Source organism: Triticum dicoccoides, chromosome 3A (genome assembly GCF_002162155.2).
Source record: "Triticum dicoccoides isolate Atlit2015 ecotype Zavitan chromosome 3A, WEW_v2.0, whole genome shotgun sequence".
Taxonomy (NCBI): Eukaryota; Viridiplantae; Streptophyta; class Magnoliopsida; order Poales; family Poaceae; genus Triticum; species Triticum dicoccoides.
Genome location: NC_041384.1, coordinates 164076991 through 164089587, shown reverse-complemented (window position 1 = coordinate 164089587; position 12597 = coordinate 164076991).

The window sequence follows — 12597 nt, the reverse complement described above, 5'->3', positions numbered from 1 at the left end:
ACCAGGGGAAGTGCATTATGGGCCACGAGGGAGGAGGAGGGAGCGAGGCCCCTCCCCGCATCATATGGAGCAAGGCGTTGCCCGGAGGTAGGTCCTCTGCCAGGGAGGCACTGGCGAGCCTTCCCCCCGGCAGAGGGCTCGTGGTCGCCGAGGGCGCCGCTAGCGTCCTCTTTGCCCCTTGGTATCGTCCTAGTTTCTAGACGCCCCAACGGTGGTCGAGGGCGGCACAAGGCGGGGCCCTCGCCTGACGATATGAAGTAAGGCTCACGCCTGTGAAGGTATCCGCTCGTGACACTCTCACGTAATAATGAGTGGGGTTGTACACGCCCCGGAGTCTCCGGAGTGCCGCCCTCGGGCCTCCGGGGCTCCCACCCACGTCCTAGAGGAAGCACCATGCTCCGCGCTGGCCATCGACACTGTCCCCCAATGACTATGCTCATGGCATGTGAAAGCACTTAACTCCGCGCTGGTGAGAAGACTCAAAGACAAGAAGACTAGCTAGGTGCCAGACGCGGCCATTTGCTTTTGACCTCTTTTCTGTAGCTCAGACTCGCAGCTTTTGATCTTGAATTTGAAGTTGCATTTTCCATTGGCAATCGTGGGGGGCATCCTTTTTCGTTCATGTTGATTTCATGAGTTTCTGGATTCGTGTTTTGTTTGAGGTTCGCATCAGCTACCTCCCCCCTTCCGAGCTCCTCGCGAGCGGGGGCTGGTGGCGGCGTACGCATGTTGCACGCACACCTTGCCGTCACTGGCACTCGCTTCTCGCGAGACCCTCTCGGGTGGACCAGTGGACCTCTGAGGGAACCCAAACCTCACGAGCTCGTGAGGGGCTCCTCTCAGAAGGAACGCGCGTTCACAATAGCCAAACCAGTTTGAAGCTCGGCTAAACCAAAGTAAGTTACGGCATCAAGCCTGCAAGGAGAGTCGCAAGCACCCAAAAGCAAGCTTTAAGCCTAGCCTGAGGAATGAAGTAGTAGTCTATTTACATGAGGGGCTTGCCCTCCCCAAAATGCTCTTACATCGTGAGGGGTTGTGCCCAAGATTTTGTGTGCAGGTTCAAAATAAAGGAGCGAGGGCTCAGCCGGACATATCGCTCGCCTCACCCCCCAAATCACTTCCGGACAGGCTGCTGGCACCGTTGCTGTCGCTGTCTACATTGCCATCAGCCGCGTGATAACCCACAAGTATGGGGGATCGCAACAGCTTTTGAGGGTAGAGTATTCAACCCAAATTTATTGATTCGACACAAGGGGAGCCAAAGAATATTCTCAAGTATTAGCAGCCGAGTTGTCAATTCAACCACACCTGGAAACTTAGTATATGCAGCATAGTGTTTAGTAGCAAAGTAATACGATAGTGGTGGTAACGGTAACAAAAGAGTAATGAAAGCAAAGTAATATTTTTGGTATTATGTAGTGATTGTAACAATAGCAACGGGAAAGTAAATAAGCGTAAACCAGTATATGGAAAGCTCGTAGGCATCAGATTAGTGATGGACAATTATGCCAGACGCGGTTCATCATGTAACAGTCATAACATAGGGTGACACAGAACTAGCTCCAATTCGTCAATGTAATGTAGGTATTCCGAATATAGTCATACGTGCTTATGGAAAAGAACTTGCATGCCATCTTTTGTCCCGCCCTCCCGTGGCAGCGGGGTCCTAATGGAAACTAAGGGATATTAAGGCCTCCTTTTAATAGAGAACCGGAACAAAGCATTAGCACATAGTGAATACATGAACTCCTCAAACTACGGTCATCACCGGTAAGTATCCCCATTATTTTCACTTCGGGGTTAACGGATCATAACACATAATAGGTGACTATAGACTTGCAAGATAGGATCAAGAACTCTCATATATTGATGAAAACATAATAGGTTCAAATCGGAAATCATGGCACTCGGGCCCTAGTGACAAGCATTAAGCATAGCAAAGTCATAGCAACATCAATCTCAGAACATGGTGGATACTAGGGATCAAACCCTAACAAAACTAACTCGATTACATGGTAAATCTCATCCAACCCATCACCGTCCAGCAAGCCTACGATGGAATTACTCACGCACGGCGATGAGCATCATGAAATTGGTGATGGAGGATGGTTGATGATGACGACAGTGACGAATCCCCCTCTCCGGAGCCCCGAACGGACTCCAGATCAGCCCTCCCGAGAGGTTTTAGGGCTTGGCGGCGGCTCCGTATCGTAAAACGCGATGATTTCTTCTCTCCTATTTTTTTCTCCCCGAAAGCAGTTATATAGAGTTGGAGTTGGAGTCGGGAGGTCTCCAGGGGGCCCACGAGGTAGGGGCGCGCCCTAGGGGGGCGCCCCCCACCCCCATGGAAAGGGTGTGGGCCCCCTGGTCTTCATCTTTGGCGAGGATTTTTTATTATTTATTGTAAGATATTTCGTGGAGTTTCAGGTCATTTCGAGAACTTATGTTTTCTGCACATAAAACAACATCATGGCAATTCTGCTGAAAACAGCGTCGGTCCGGGTTAGTTCCATTCAAATCATACAAGTTAGAGTCCAAAACAAGGGCAAAAGTGTTTGGAAAAGTAGATACGACGGAGACGTATCAACTCCCCCAAGCTTAAACCCTTGATTGTCCTCAAGCAATTCAGTTGACAAACTGAAAGAAATAAAGAAAAACTTTTACAAACTTTGTTTGCTCTTTTTGTTATAAATATGTCAAGCTAGCATTCAAGTTTTCAGCAAAGATTATAACTAACCACATTTGCAATAATTTTCAGGTCTCATGATTACCCATATCAATAGCATAATCAACTAGCAAGCCATAATAATAAATCTCGGATGACAACACTTTCTCAAAACAATCATAATATGATATAACAAGATGGTATCTCGCTAGCCCTTTCTGAGACCGCAAAACATAAATGCAGAGCACCTTTAAAGATCAAGGACTGACTAGACATTATAATTCATGGTAAAAGAGATCCAATCATAGTCACACCCAATATAAATTAACAATGATGAATGCAAATGACAGCTGTGCTCTCCAGCTAGTGCTTTTAATAAGAGGGTGATGACTCGGCATAAAAGTAAATAGATAGGCCCTTCGCAGAGGGAAGCAGGGATTTGTAGAGGTGCCAGAGCTCGGTTTTGAAATAGAGGTGAATAATATTTTGAGCGGTATACTTTCATTGTCAACATAACAACCAAGAGATGGCAATATCTTCCATGCTACACACATTATAGGCAGTTCCCAAACATAATGGTAAAGTTTATACTCCCCCTCCACCAACAAACATCAATCAATGGCTTGCTAGAAACAATGAGTGCCTCCAACATACATCAGGTCCCAGGGGGAGTTTTGTTTTGCAATTACTTTTGATTTAGTTTGCATAAAGCATGGGACTGGGCATCCCGGTGACCAACCATTTTCTCGTGAGTGAGGAGCGGAGTCCACTCCTCTTGAGAATAACCCGCCTAGCATGGAAGATACAGACAACCCTAGTTGATACATGAGCTATTCGAGCATACAAAACAGGATGATTATTTGAAGGTTTAGAGTTTGGCACATACAAATTTACTTGGAACGGCAGGTAGATACCGCATATAGGAAGGTATAGTGGACTCATCTGGAATAACTTTGGGGTTTAAGGGATTGGATGCACAAGCAGTATTCCCGCTTAGTACAGGTGAAGGCTAGCAAAAGACTGGGAAGCGACCAACTAGAGAGTGACAACAGCCATGTACATGCATTAAAATTAATAAACATTGGATGCAAGCATGAGTAGGATATAATCCACCATGAACATAAATATCGTGAAGGCTATGTTGATTTGTTTCAACTACATGCGTGAACATGCGCCAAGTCAAGTCACTTAAATCATTCAAAGGAGGATACCACCCCATCATACCACATCATAACCATCTCAATATCATGTTGGCACGCAAGGTAAACCATTATAACTCATAGCTAATCAAGCATGGCACAAGCAACTATGATCTCTAATTGTCATTGCAAACATGTTTATTCATAACAAGCTGAATCAAGAACGATGAACTCATCATATTTACAAAAACAAAAGAGGTCGAGTTCATACCAGCTTTTCTCATCTCAGTCAGTCCATCATATATCATCATAATTGCCTTTCACTTGCACGACCAAACGATATGAATAATAATAAGAGTGCACGTGCATTGGACTAAGCTGGAATCTGCGAGCATTCAATAAACAGGAGAAGACAAAGCAATATGGGCTCTTGGTTAAATCAACAATTAAGCATATATGAGCCACTTCAACAATTTAATCATGGTCTTCTCCTACTGACCCCCAAAGAAAAGAAAAGAAATAAAACTATGTACACGGGAAAGCTCCCAACAAGCAAAAGAAGAACAAGAAATATTTTTGGGTTTTCTTTTTAATTACTACTACAAGCATGGAAAGTAAATTAATTAAAAGCTACAACTAATTTTTTGGTTTTTTCTTAAGGTTTATTAAACACACAAGAAGAAAGCATAAAAGGAAATAAACTAGCATGGATGATACAATGAAAAAGTATGAGCACCGACATCTAGCAATGAGTGTGTGTGAACATAAATGTAATGTCGGTGAGAAATACATACTCCCCCAAGCTTAGGCTTTTGGCCTAAGTTGGTCTATGGCCACGGCTGGCCTGGCTGATATCCATAATAATAGTTGGGGTCGTACCGCGATGAGGAAGAAGAAGGCTCCTATTACCACTGGCTGGCAATCATCTCCGAATCCCACTAATAGTTAGACTGTCGTGAAGGATCAAATTGTGGTTCTGGTTCTAGCTCCTCGGCTGGTGCAGGGTTTCAGTAGGTGTGAATAGCCGTCAACGGAACAAGGTACGTGCCTACAGTCAAATCAAACAGAGAAGGAGCGGGCAAGGTAATAGTCTCAGGATGATGTTTATTAAAGAACAATTGATATTTAAGCTCTCCTGCCCTATTCTTAATAATAAAATCATGTGCCACCATACTTTTATAATCTAGATAAACACGAGGCAGCACTTTTTCTTCCTTCTCAGCATGCCTAATAGGTATGTTAAAATGTGCAGCTAGGCGTGTAGCATAGATGCCTCCAAAGATGGGGCCCTTTGTACGGTTCAGACTTAACCGTTTAGCAATAATACCGCCCATACTAAAAGTGTTATCACTGTATAAACCGTGGAGCAGAATAATTATATCAGGGATACTAAGGTTTACACAGTTTCCGCGTCCAATTAAGCAACGACTAGCAAATAATGCAAAGTAACGTAAAACAGGAAAATGTGTGCTAGTGATTCGTGCTTCGGGAACCTTCCTAGTTTCTCCTACATTGATAGTATCAATAAATCCCTCCACATCATCACGATGTGGTTCTTCTATCTTGCCCCCAAAAGGGACTAAACAAATCCGACAGAAATCATAAAGTGACATCTCCTTATGCTCATCATATAAATGAAACTCCACCGTAGGTGGTGAGTTCCTAGAATGAAAATGAAAGTTTTGCACAAAGGTATTTGTGAGTAAGAGATACTGATCGCATTTGTCATGGAGGAAAGCGGTGAGGCCTGCATTATGAGCCAATTCATCAAAATCTTCATAAATCTCGGCTGCTCTCAAGAAATCCTCGGAAGGCCATTCACACGCCCGAACCTCCGCGGTGCGCGGCAATTTATACTTAGGCTTCGGTGCCTTTTCCTTCGAGCTTTGGCTCGATGAGCCCCTCAATAATCTCCTCATCATTTTCTGAAAAATTCTGAAATTTTTAGTAACTTCAAAATAAAAGTAAACCAAACTCAATAATATTGATAGCAACCACTCCTACAAGTGCCTAGGGCCTATATCATGCATCAAAACTACTTTTGACCATATAAATTTGACATGCAAGCTCAAGAACGGGGTCACCTAAGCAGCAAAAATTTGCAATGAATAAAGCACTGGAACAAAAACTAATTGGACTAATGGAGGAGTCACATACCAAGGAATAATCTCCCCAAGCAGTTTTGTGAGAGGTGCTTTGAGCAAGGAGATCGAAAATGGCAGTAAAACGAGCTTGGACTCGGGCTTGAGTTGGTTTTTCGTGTTTATGGGAGGAAGAAGAAGAGGATGGGTGCAGGAATAAGTGGAGGAGGGCCACCATGGGCCCACGAGGCAGGGGGCGCGCCCTCCACCCTCGTGGCAAGGTGGTTGGCCCCCCTGGTGTGTTCTTTGTTCCATAAATCCTCAAATATTCTATAAAAAATCATATTTAATTTTTAGGGCAATTGGAGAACTTTTATTTTCGAGGTATTTTTATATTGCACGGATAATTAGATAACAGACAGAAAATTATTTATTTTTACTTTATTTAAACTAAATAACAGAAAGAATAGAAAGGGTACAAAAGGTTGTGCTTCTAGTTTCATCCATCTCATGCTCATCAAAACGAATCCACTAACAAGGTTGATAAAGTCTTGTTAACAAACTCATTCCGATTAACATGAAACCGGAGAAATTTCGAATAACACTAGTTTACCTCAATGGGGATATGCACATCCCCAATAATAAGTATATCATATTTCTTCTTGACAGTAGGAAGAGGAAATTCAAAACCTCCAAATATAATCGATGGACTTTTTCTGATAGAATTGATACTATGAACTTGAGGTTGTTTCCTCAGAAAGTGTAACGTTTGATCATTACCATTAACATGAAAAGTGACATTGCCTTTGTTGCAATCAATAACAGCCCCTGCAGTATTAAGAAAAGGTCTTCCAAGAATAATATACATACTATCATCCTCGAGAATATCAAGAATAACAAAGTCTGTTAAAATAGTAACGTTTGCAACCACAACAGGCACATGCTCACAAATACCGACAGGTATAGCAGTTGATTTATCAGCCATTTGCAAAGATATTTCAGTAGGTGTCAACTTATTCAAGTCAAGTCTACGATATAAAGAGAGAGGCATAACACTAACACCGGCTCCAAGATCACATAAAGCAGTTTTAACATAGTTTCTTTTAATGGAGCATGGTATAGTAGGTACTCCTGGATCTCCAAGTTTCTTTGGTATTCCACCCTTAAAAGTATAATTAGCAAGCATGGTGGAAATTTCAGCTTCTGGTATCTTTCTTTTATTTGTAACAATATCTTTCATGTACTTAGCATAAGGATTCATTTTGAGCATATCACTCAATCGCATACGCAAAAAGATAGGTCTAATCATTTCAGCAAAGCGCTCAAAATCCTCATCATCCTTTTTCTTGGATGGTTTGGGAGGAAAAGGCATGGGTTTCTGAACCCAAGGCTCTCTTTCCTTACCATGTTTCCTAGCAACAAAGTCTTTCTTATCATAACGTTGATTCTTTGATTATGGGTTATCAAGATCAACAGCAGGTTCAATTTCTACATCATTATCATTACTAGGTTGAGCATCATTATGAACATCATCATTAACATTTTCATTAGGTTCATGTTCATTGCCAGATTGTGTTTCAGCATCAGACATAGAGATATCATTTGGATTATCAGGTGGTTCAGCAATAGCTTCACTAGAAGTTTGCACAGTTCTATCATTTTTCTTTTTCTTCCTTTTAGAAGAACTAGGTGCATCAATATTATTTCTCTGAGAATCTTGCTCAATTCTCTTAGGGTGACCTTCAGGATACAAAGGTTCCTGAGTCATTCTACCAGTTCTAGTAGCCAATTTAACAGCATAATTATTTTTCTTACTATTCATCTCATTGAGCAATTCTTTTGGAGCTTTAAGTACTTATTCTACTTGAGTGGTAACCATAGAAGCATGTTTGCTAACAAGTTTAAGTTCACCTCTAATATTAGCCATATAATCACCCAAGTATTTAATCATATCAGCATCTTGTTTTAATTGTCTACCAAAATAAGCATTGAAGTCTTCTTGCTTAAACATAAAATTATCAAAATCATCCAAGCATTGACTAGCAATTTTAGTAGGAGGGATTTCAGCTTTATCATATCTATAGAGAGAATTTACCTTTACTACATGTGTCGGGTTATCGGGGTTTGGGGGTTCTTCAATAAATTAAGGATTAAGATCATATGTTTCTTCAATAGGCGGTAAATTAAGACCATGTATTTCTTCAATATGAGGTAAATTCTTAACATCTACAGCTTTAATACCTTTTTCTTTCATAGATTTCTTTGCATCTTGCATATCTTCGGGACTGAGAAATAGAACACCTCTCTTCTTCGGAGTTGGTTTAGGAATAGGATCATTAATTGGAGCAGGAGCTGGCTCAGGAGGTGCCCAATTATTTTCATTTGTCAACATATTATTCAATAAGATTTCAGCTTCATCCGGTGTTCTTTCCCTGAAAAGAGAACCAGCACAACTATCCAGGTGGTCTCTGGAAGCATCGGTTAGTCCATTGTAAAAGATATCAAGTATTTCATTTTTCTTAAGAGGATGATCAGGCAAAGCATTAAGTAACTTGAGAAGCCTCCCCCAAGCTTGGGGGAGACTCTCTTCTTTAATTTGCACAAAGTTGTATATTTCCTTTAAAAAAGCTTGTTTCTTATGAGCAGGGAAATATTTAGCAGAGAAGTAGTAAATCATATCCTGGGGACTACGCACACAACCAGGATCAAGAGAATTAAACCATATCTTAGCATCACCCTTCAATGAGAATGGAAATATTTTAAGGATATAAAAGTAGCGAGATCTCTTATCATTAGTCAACAGGGTGGCTATATCATTTAATTTAGTAAGATGTGCCACAACAGTTTCAGATTCATAGCCATGAAAAGGATCAGATTCAACCAAAGTAATTATATCAGGATCAACAGAGAATTCATAATCCTTATCAGTAACACAGATAGGTGAAGTAGCAAAAGCAGGGTCAGGTCTCATCCTAGCATTTAGAGATTGCTTATTCCATTTAGCTAATAACCTTTTGAGTTCATATCTATCTTTGCAAGCTAAAATAGCTAAAGAAGCTTCTTGATCAAATAAATAACCCTCGGGGATAACAAGTGATTCTTCATCATCACTTTCATCATCATAATCAAATTCAATATTTTCAATCTCTCTAGCCCTAGCAAGTTGTTCCTCGAGAAAATCACCAAGTGGCATAGTAGTATCAAGCATACAAGTAGTTTCATCGTAAGTATCATGTATAGCAGAAGTAGCATCATCAATAACATGCGACATATCAGAACGAATAGCAGAAGCAGGTTTAGGTGTCGCAAGCTTACTCATAACAGAAGGTGAATCAAGTGCAGAGCTAGATGGCAGTTCCTTACCTCCCCTCGTAGTTGAGGGATAAATCTTGGTTCTTGGATCTTTCAAGTTCTTCATAATTATAAGCAGATATAAATCCCAAGTGACTCAAAGAATAGAGCTATGCTCCCCGGCAATAGCGCCAGAAATTAGTCTTGATAACCCACAAGTATAGGGGATCGCAACAGCTTTTGAGGGTAGAGTATTCAACCCAAATTTATTGATTCGACACAAGGGGAGCCAAAGAATATTCTCGAGTATTAGCAGCTGAGTTGTCAATTGAACCACACCTGGAAACTTAGTATCTGCAGAAAAGTTTTTAGTAGCAAAGTAATACGATAGTGGTGGTAACGGTAACAAAAGAGTAATGAAAGCAAAGTAACATTTTTGGTATTATGTAGTGATTGTAACAATAGCAACGAGAAAGTAAATAAGCGTAAACCAGTATATGGAAAGCTCATAGGCATCGGATCAGTGATGGATAATTATGCTGGATGCGGTTCATCATGTAACAGTCATAACATAGGGTGACACAGAACTAGCTCCAATTCGTCAATGTAATGTAGGCATGTATTCCGAATATAGTCATATGTGCTTATGGAAAAGAACTTGCATGGCATCTTTTGTCCTACCCTCCTGTGGCAGCGGGGTCCTAATGGAAACTAAGGGATATTAAGGCCTCCTTTTAATAGAGAACCGGAACAAAGCATTAGCACATAGTGAATACATGAACTCCTCAAACTACGGTCATCACCGGTAAGTATCCCGATTATTGTCACTTCGGGGTTAACGGATCAACACATAATAGGTGACTATAGACTTGCAAGATAGGATCAAGAACTCTCATATATTGATGAAAACATAATAGGTTCAGATCTGAAATCATGGCACTCGGGCCCTAGTGACAAGCATTAAGCATACCAAAGTCATAGCAACATCAATCTCAGAATATAGTGGATACTAGGGATCAAACCCTAACAAAACTAACTCGATTACATGGTAAATCTCATCCAACCCATCACCGTCCAGCAAGCCTGCTACGATGGAATTACTCACGCACGACGGTGAGCATCATGAAATTGGTGATGGAGGATGGTTGATGATGACGACGGTGACGAATCCCCCTCTCCGGAGCCCCGAACGGACTCCAGATCAGCCCTCCCGAGAGGTTTTAGGGCTTGGCGGCGGCTTCATATCGTAAAACGCGATGATTTCTTCTTTCCTATTTTTTCTCCCCGAAAGCAGTTATATAGAGTTGGAGTTGGAGTCGGGAGGTCTCCAGGGGGCCCACGAGGTAGGGGGCGCGCCCCCCACCCTCGTGGCAAGGGTGTGGGCCCCCTGGTCTTCATCTTTGGCAAGGATTTTTTATTATTTATTGTAAGATATTCCGTGGAGTTTCAGGTCATTCAGAGAACTTATGTTTTCTGCACATAAACCAACATCATGGCAATTATGCTGAAAACAGCGTCAGTCCGGGTTAGTTCCATTCAAATCATACAAGTTAAAGTCCAAAACAAGGGCAAAAGTGTTTGGAAAAGTAGATACGATGGAGACATATCACCGCGCTGCCATCAGCCACACCGCCATCAGCCGCGCTGCCATCAACTACGTTGCCCTCATCCGCCGCGACCACCTCCGCGTCGTCATTAGAAGCAAAGGCCCTAACCAGAGCGTCCACATTATCATCTACATAGTGCGCGAGGTTGCTCTGGATGACCGCGGGCACTGGGGCAATGTCAGCGGAAAAATCAAAGTCAGGGTAGGTGTTCAGGAGATGGCTGAAGACGCGGGAGAATGCGCGCGCGAGAAGGCATCGGCTCTTTTTGTTCACAAGCTCGCGAGCCCTCTCAGCACGGCTCTCCAAGCGCGTCACAACACTAGTGAAGAAGTGAAGATGGCTGACGTAATCCTCGGCATGGGGATGAGGGGCATGCTCATTGCAGATGGTACCAAGCGCCTGGTTGGCCTTCATCCTAAGGTCCCGAAGCATGGGGGCGTTCTTGCACAGTAGCGTCTGCCGGTGAAGTGCCTCCTCCCTGCTTTGCTGCACAAGGGACTCGACGCTGGCAACCCGCTGCTGAAGGGAGAGCAGCTCGGCACAGGCGGAAGCTAGCTCGGCCTGCACCGAGATCAGGGCGGCTGCGGCGGCTTTCTCGCGTTGTTCCACCTCAACCAGCCCTGACCTGAGGGCAGCGGTCCTGCCCACACCTTCGGCTTCCACAAGCTTCAGCTTCAGGTTGTACCTGCCGGCAAGATCTGCACGAGCCTCGGCCACCCTATGGTCGAACTCCTCCTAGGCCCTGGCCTCGCGCGCACCGACAGCATCCTCTACTTGGGCAACTTGGCGCTCCCTCATCTCCAACCGCTCGAGCTCAAGGTCGCGCTCCGTGTCCTCCAGCAATAGTGCTTCCTCGTGCCTCAAGATCTCCTCCTCGTCGGACAGGGCGCCCTTCATCGATGCCAGGGGAACTCTGCGCGCCTCCACCTGCTGCTCCAGGAAGGCATTCAAGGCCTGGAGCTCCCGCCTGCGCTCCTCGGCGGCCGCGCGGCGATTGTCTGCCTCCCTGGCCTCCTCCAAGGCTCGGGCGCTGGCCTCTCGCGAGGTTGCCAGGGATGCCTCAGCCTTCGCATCGGCGTGCTCGTGCTGGAGGCGCCCGAGGTTGATAGCCACCTTCAGTCGATGCCACTCCTCCACCAGCCGAAGGCCTTCGGCTTCAAGGCGAGTGTCGATGTCCGCGAGTTCTCCGCGGAGTCGGCTCATCGCACCCATTGCCTCTTGAAAGAGCTCGTGGCGGACAACACTCCGCTCGTGCGCAAGCTTAAGCGCGCAACCAGGTTCGTCCCCCACAGCGGGGGTGGTCGACGGGATCCAAAGCGGCTCACCCCCCCCCTTCAGCAGGGGGCTGGGGGCTGGCGCCTCCCGGCTCGCCGACCGGGCTTCAGCAGGGGCCCGGATGGCTTGAGGCCCACTACTCGAAGAAGAAGCTAGGATCGATGTCATCCAGCCACCGTCCATAACCAGAGGAGGAGCCCTTGGCACACTTGTCGCGCCCTAGGCGAGGCCACGAAGGAGAGACGACAAAGGCGCGGGCTCAAGGCACCAAGCCAGCATGTTTGCCTCTCCAATTGACCTCGTGCCGGGTGCGGCATGCTGGCTTTGGGCACTCAAGGCTAGCGGGGGATTTGAGGCAGGAGGAGGTTGCTTCCCCGGAGACTTCATGGCTTAGCAGAAGGGACCCTGAGGAGCCACTGTTGGGAGGGGAAGCAACACTTGAGAAATCACAAAGATAAGGTACTCACTCTTCTATGGCCATATACTTCCTCTGCTTCAACAGCCGGGAAGGCATCGCTACTGCAGCTTGGAGACCCTTT